Source organism: Thalassophryne amazonica, chromosome 10, assembly GCF_902500255.1.
Source record: "Thalassophryne amazonica chromosome 10, fThaAma1.1, whole genome shotgun sequence".
NCBI classification, from domain to species: Eukaryota; Metazoa; Chordata; class Actinopteri; order Batrachoidiformes; family Batrachoididae; genus Thalassophryne; species Thalassophryne amazonica.
The window spans coordinates 89,160,197-89,167,818 of NC_047112.1; positions in this window are offsets into that span (position 1 = coordinate 89,160,197).

Sequence of the window (7,622 nt, forward strand, 5' to 3'; positions counted from 1 at the left end):
GACTTAAGAAGAATCAGAAACCCATTATCCTCCAGTACCACCATATTCCAGAACTATAACCTACCTGGAGTGTCCAGAAGTATAATGTTCAGTGCTTAGACACATGGCCATGGGAAGGAAGGCTAAAACATGACCACCACTCACAAAGTGAAATGTCAATACTGGGGCAAGAAATATCTAAACACAGATTTTTCAAAGGTTTTATGGACAGATGAAATGAGAGCGATTCTTGATGAATGAGGTGGATGGACCCATGACTGGGTCATGACTGGACACAAAGCACCACTACGAGTCAGTTGCCAGCAAGGTAGAGGAGGGGGTGCTGTTACAGGCCACTATTGTTGAGGAAGAGCTAAGGTGCACCTTTTCCGGTTGAATATGGACCTATATGTACATAAAACCCCCCTTTCACCTCAAACTGGGGTCTTCTACTACAGGCCTGGGAGGTTGAACCAAAAATATGCACAAATTTAATTTCAATTTATTTGGTTTATATAGCGTCAAATCACAACAAAGCTGCCTCAATGTGCCTCACACGAGTGAGGTTTAACCTTACCAACAACCTAGAGCAGCACACAGGCAACAGTAGTAAGGAAAAACTCCCTCTGATGATACTGAGGAAGAAACCTCAAGCAGGATAGACTCAGAGGGGTGACCCACTGCTTAGGCCATTCTAACAGTTACAAGGTTTTTACAAAGGTTTACAAAGATGTTTTACTGAAGAAACAGAAAACAGGAAATCAAAGAAACATCAAAACAAAATGCAATTGTTGAGATGACCATACGAACATTTACGCCGCAGGATGTGTACGGTACATCTAGAAAGCAAGGGCGTAGGTTTGGTCTCAGCTTTGGTAGGGACAATACCACCCCCCCGCCCCCCTGCTCACCACCACCACCCCCTAACCCACTCATACCATTAGACGCACAAGTACAGCATAACACATAACATATGACGACATAATGCTGAATAATTTAACACTTTATTTACATTATTAAGTGTGTAGGCAAACAAACAAATAGCTTAAATAACAAAATTGCACCCAAAATCAATCTATTCTATAGGCCTACACCTGAGAGAACAAGACAACAAAAAAAAAATACTTGTGGAGCTAACAAAAAAAAAAGTTTTTGCAACCAAGATGTATAATCTATTCTCTTCATCAATAATGCAGTTGTAGGTATCTGGCAACCTAATTTGCCAACAAAAAAAAAGGGCTTTACAATGATATATATGGTGTATTACGGTAAACGTAAGCCTGTGATGTCATAACGCAGAGGAAAAACATGGAAGTTTCACACTAGTGCGCCGCTGATTCTCATTACCGTAAGTTCTCATGTAAGCCCTCACGCTGAAAAATTTCAACACTGACAGCAAGCCAAGAACCCGTGCTTTCCAACAGTATGCTATATGTTGCATATATTACGGTAAAGTGCGTTCGGTGACTTTTGAAACGAGGGAAAAGTATGAAAAAGAGCGCAAAAGTGACAGAAAAGTACAGACAGCAAACATAAATGTAGTAATTTTTGAGGAAAAGGCAGGGTGTTAGTGTCATTTGTGAAGGTGTGCGTGCGTGTTTGTGTGGGTGTGCAGTTTATTTTAAGTGTGGCGCACAGCATTGTTCGCAAGCCCCGCCCTTCTTGTTTTTCTGCACCGGAGCAGTGTTGCCAGATATGAAATATGAAACTATCGTACCAAAACCTCAAAATTATCGTATTTTGGGAGAAATTATCGTACACAAACAAAACGCATACAACGTAGCTATTTTAGCGTTTTTTTTTTTTTAATTTACAAAGAATTTTATGTCACATTTTTAAACAGTAATTATAGTAATGGGGAAACTATGGCACAAAAAGAACGCAAATGCACTACCAGACTAGAAAGATTTATTTTTCTGTGAAGGGACACAAACGTGTTAATTACCAGACTAGAAAGAGTCGAATTCAACCTTGAGGTCGCTGTCGTCATCCGATGCCATGGACACTTGTGCAGATTTTGTTGAACACAGAAAAAAATGTTGATACCTCCATAAGGAACTTTAACTTTTTTTTATTCTTCTTGTATATCTCTTTGCTCTTGTGTTTTGTTCGTTTGTTATTGCATTTGTTGAAATAAAGTTTCGAAAAAAAAAAGATGTTGGTTGGGGAATCTTCCTGTCCTGCAGAGATTGGATGGGAACTCATTACTTTGTATGGGGAGGGGGCGGGCTTTATGATTTTGTCATATAAAAAAAATTCTAAATATTGGTAGGGACTATTTTGCCATCCCAAAATATTGGTTGTGACTTGTCCCTATGGTCCATATGCAAACCTACGCCCCTGCTAGAAAGTATTCACAGCTCTTCACTTTTTCTACATTTTGTTATGTTACAGCCTTATTCCAAAATGGAGTAAATTAATTTTTCCATCAAAATTCTACTCGAAGTACCCCATAATGGCATGAAAAAAAAATTTTTTTTGTGAAATTTTTTATAAATTTATTAATAAAAGAAACTAAGAAATCACATGTACATGTACTTTGCTGTGAAGCTCAAAATTGAGCTCAGGTGCATCCTGTTTCCACTGATCATCCTTGAGTTGTTTCTACAGCTGGCTAGAGTAAATTAAGCTGATTAGACATGATTTGGAAAGGCACATACCTGTCAACATATAAGGTCCCATAGTTGCAGTGCATGTCAGAGGACAAACCAGCAATGAAGTCCAAGGAATTGTCTGTAGACCTCTGGTGCAGGGTTTGCTCAAGCCACAAATCTGGGGAAGGGTACCAAAACATTTCTTCTGCATTGAAGGTCCCAATGAGCACAGTGGCCTCCATCATCTGTAAATGGAAGAAGGTTGGATCGACCGAAACGCTTCCTACAGCTGGCCGCCCCTCTAACATAAGCGATTGGGGGAGAAGGACCTTATTCAGGGAGGTGACCAAGAACCCGATGGCCACTATGTCATTATTATTATATTGTAATATGCAAAGTATGTGGCACATATTCATTTTGTGAAGTAGACGTGAACATTGCACAATCATACCGAAAACACCATGTGTTGCTGTGAGTCCATGTATCTCAGAGCCATGGGCAGTGCGCACATCTGAATGGGGTGTTATATCCATGATAAACCTTATATTACAAAAGCATTGTCATTCCCTCCCATGGGTTAGATAATGTATGTGAAATATTATGATCATCGTAGCTGTAACACCGTGAGCAGGTGTTCCACGCTGCTGCCCCACGGTGAGTCAATGCATTTCAAAAGCTCAGCGGGGTGTCACAGCTGTAATACACATGGACACCATCAAACCCCTGAGGAGGAATGACATTCCAATTGTATTGCCAAGCCATTACAATATAAATAAAATAAAATATAAAATCACCTTTGGAACAGCTCCAGATGCATCTCACAGCGCAGGAAGAACAACAGCCAGGCTGCAGCCTGTGATAAAATCCCTGTCCTTCTGGGAGTGCCATGTGATGGTTACATCAGCCAAGAGTCGATGGCACATGCCTCGTCCACCATGAAATGTTGTGGGCTGCCTGCTCTGTTCCTGCTGCTGCTCCTCCTCTCTCTCTCTCTCCCCTGCAGAGGTGGCGCGCCTCAAGCTGATCGACGCACCTGATCTCCATTTAATCAGCATCAGAATATGAACCCCGGCTCCTCATTCCATCCAGAAACTCAGCAAACCTTCCACGGTAAGCCTGGTCACTTTCCTCTCCTAAATTGAATATTTTTTGTCTCTTGGTGTTTCCACACACCTGCCTGTTAGAGCCTCTGCTTAGCGTCATGTACATCCTGATTGCTTCCAAGACAATCTTGGAAAACCAGTCTCATCTGCAGCCCGTGCACAGAGCACCCACGCTCTGTATCTGCCAGCTAAGTGTATTGCTCATTTTGCTCCTATGAGCTTCCGCTCACAGAACACTGCCTGGAATAGTCGTACGTACTGAACTTTGAACTTTTTCTGATAAGAACTGCCAGAGAAACTGAACTAAATCATTCTGAATAACTGCCTACATATCTGGACCCAGCTGTGATAGTTTGTTACTGATTGACTGTGAAGAATCACTTCTGGAAGTGACTGGCTCAGCACTCACCCATCTGTGTATCTTCCCCAGCCACGTTGACAGCTTGCTGGCGGCCACCTGGCTCCAAACCCATCACACCAGGACAGAAGTCACTGGGACTGCGGAACCCCTGGTTCCACCGCTGTGCGGGCCGGTCTCCACTCGGCTAGACAACGTTACACACTCCTGCATATAATTTCCTCTGTATACAAATCCATTGTTAAATAAATCCGTCTTCTAACATCCATTTCTCTGCTCCCTGCTTTTGGGTTCGTCCTCCACGCTTGTCCAAACCATAACAATTAAATATATATTCTATATGGCGTGCTGTCCAGCCGGAGAGTGGAACATCCCACTGTGCCTCAGGGCATGTAACACGCCTTTGCAAAGTCCAGGCAGTACATCATGTGAAGCACTAACTGATTGCCAGGACACGCGTGAACCACAGTGTGGTCATCCAATGGATCTAATATCCTGGAGCGAGGAAAGGCGTGAGGCTGTATCAACTGATCGCTCCGCTGCGCGTGCGCGAGCTCGTGTCGTCTGATCGCTCTGCAGCACGTACATGCGGCTGTATTATCTGATTGCTCCGCTGCACGTGTGTGAGCTCATATCATCTGATCAGTCCACTTACATGCACGACAGTACTGCCACGATCTGAGGTACCTGGTTTACATAACAAACACGACACATGGCAGTGCTCCCCCTTGCTTGCTTTTCAACCAGACTTCGGGTGGCAATCAAACTGCATCCGTATGGCATTCCATATGCATTCTTCTCATTCTTGCTGAATTCTGACAGCATTCTAGGTATTCATACTGCGTTCCAACCACGTTTGAACTGGAATTGTACGCATACACACGGTTGTGCACAAACCAGTCGTGGTGGGATCCGCCCACATTCTAAGTGGTCATATGGCATTCATACACAGCTGTCCAAATGTCTGTCCCTCCTTGAAGTTTGGCTTTTTCCCCATTCGGCCTGATTCAGCTTCATTCGTGCTCATGTGTGACGGGGCCCTTAAGCATATCCTGGTTGGAATAACGTTCATTTCAATAAAACACAACCAGATTTTGCAGCACTTTCATAGCTGGACACTGCGAGTTTTAATCTATGTTTTGGCGAGTTAGAAGCTAAGATAAGGTCCAGGACTCAAACTCTTTTTTACCAGTGGACAAATGTCTACACAAACGTTAGTTAACTTTCTATTAACACACTGAAATTAGGTATTTTATTGAATTATATAAATAAGACCTGAGCTGTCGAAGAGTTTTGTTATTCTCGGCTTCAATTAAGAACATTTAACATTAATTAAATTGTACTAAAATTACATCTTTATTTTGTACATGATGACAACAGAGCCACAGTTCTGAAAATGTGCTATTATGACTTTTAAAATAATTATTATGACTTTTTTTATTTTGGTTATTAATTTCTTCTTATTATTTTATGATTTTATGTTTGATTTTATGATTATGATTGTCTTGGCTTTATTATTTAAAGTGGTGCATATTGTGATTTTAAGGGGTATATTAGGTTCCTATGATGTATGCTTTTATGTCTTACGGGCATTTTTTTTCTCACTAATAAATTAATCTAGAGTCATGCAGTTAAATTTAGATTGAAGATATCTCTAATTATATTCTGAATACTATGAATGATCTGTTGAAAAATATCTCATGTGTGGTCTTAATTAAAAAAAATGCTACTTCAAAATTAAACATATCCTGATTATGGATATGTATGTCGGTTCCAGAGTGGATGATCATTGACATCACTAATGCTATCGTTCCAGAATTACAGCAGTGTTACGTCATAGTCTATTTTAGATTAGATAGAACTTTATTAATTCTTTGGGAAGACTCCCTCATGGAAATTGAGGTTGCAGCAGCCTTGTGTAGCAGCACACAGGGTAAGAAGCACATAGAGAATCACAAGTGAAGGTAAGACAAAACAAAACAAAAAAACAAAACTGTTGTGTGGGCCGCTGAAGAGGAGGTACTGCTGGCCCACCACCACCAGTCGGCGCCCGGCTTGGAGTGCGGGCTTCAAGCATGAGAGGGCGCCGAGACAGAGAGTGACAGCTGTCACTCGTTTACACCAGCTGTCACCAATCACCACCATCTCTACAAAAGCCGGATCATTACTCCACCTCCTCGCCGAGAAATCAACTACCGTCGAAGGTAATTCTCTGCATTTCATACTTTCTGAAGACTAATTATTGTTCTGTGTGCAGCCGTATTCCTGAAGTCTGTAATTGGATTGGCGTGCAGTGAGAGTCTGCGACATCTTCGCCTCTCACTCCATCCAAGGAGCAACTGTCAGGAGCTGCACGGGTGATTCTGTATCGGAGGTGGAGGTTTTCCCTCCACGAAGACCTGTAGAAGAAGGATTACTGGGTGTGTGGATACACACTCACCATAACTGTTTTGTCATCTTCTGCCAGCAGTACCAGGGTCTGCAACAGAAGACGGTGACCACCTGGGGACTCGGGACTTGGCGGCTCTGGTGTTCTTCAGGCCGTTGGTGGTGGAAGCTGTGTGGGTCCCGGCTCTCCGATCGCCAGAGGTCTCCTGTCTTCGAGCCTGCCCGAACATCACCTTGTGTACAATTGGCATTATCTGTGTCTGTATCTAGTTGTGCGTTTCACAACATTAAATTGTTACTCTTTGTCTTATCCATTGTCCGTTCATTTGCGCCCCCTGTTGCGGGTCCGTGTTACGACCCTTTCCCAACAGGATTTCTCGGCCATTCGTCATGGATCCCGAGGGGCGTCAACCACAGCTTGAACAGCCAATGGGAGAACAAGGAGCGCAGGCGTCAGCAGGAGGCGTGGTAAGTGATCTGCAGCAAATCCTTACCGCTTTCACCGCTCAGTTAAATCTGGTAAGCGAGCAGAATGCAGTCCTCAATCGGAGAGTGGAGGCTCTCACCGCCAGAGTGGAAGCGCGCGACTCGAGCGCTGCTGCAGTGACTCCTCCTGCTGGCTCGGGGCCACAGATAGACGTTCCACTGGCCGTTCAACAAACCCCCCCACCGTCCCCTGAAGCTTACATAAGCCCTCCAGAACCGTACGGAGGCTGTGTCGAAACGTGCGCAGACTTCTTAATGCAGTGTTCGCTCGTTTTTTCACAGCGTCCAGTTATGTACGCATCAGATGCCAGCCGGGTGGCTTATGTGATTAATTTGCTTCGAGGTGAGGCACGCGCTTGGGCTACGGCGCTTTGGGAACAGAATTCATGGCTCCTGACGTCATACGCTGGGTTTGTACGGAAATTCAAACAGGTGTTTGATCATCCCAACAGAGGCGAGACCGCCGCGAGCGTGCTGCTGTCAATGAGACAGGGGTGCCGAAGCGCAGCTGATTATGCAGTCGACTTCCGCATTGCGGCTGCGAGGTCCGGCTGGAATAATGTTGCGCTCCGCGCCGCCTTCATAAACGGACTGTCTCCAGTTCTGAAGGAGCATTTACTGGCTAAGGACGAACCGCAAGACTTCGATGGGCTTGTCAGTTTGGTTATATGTTTAGACAACCGGTTGAATGAACACCGTCGGGAGCAGGCCGGG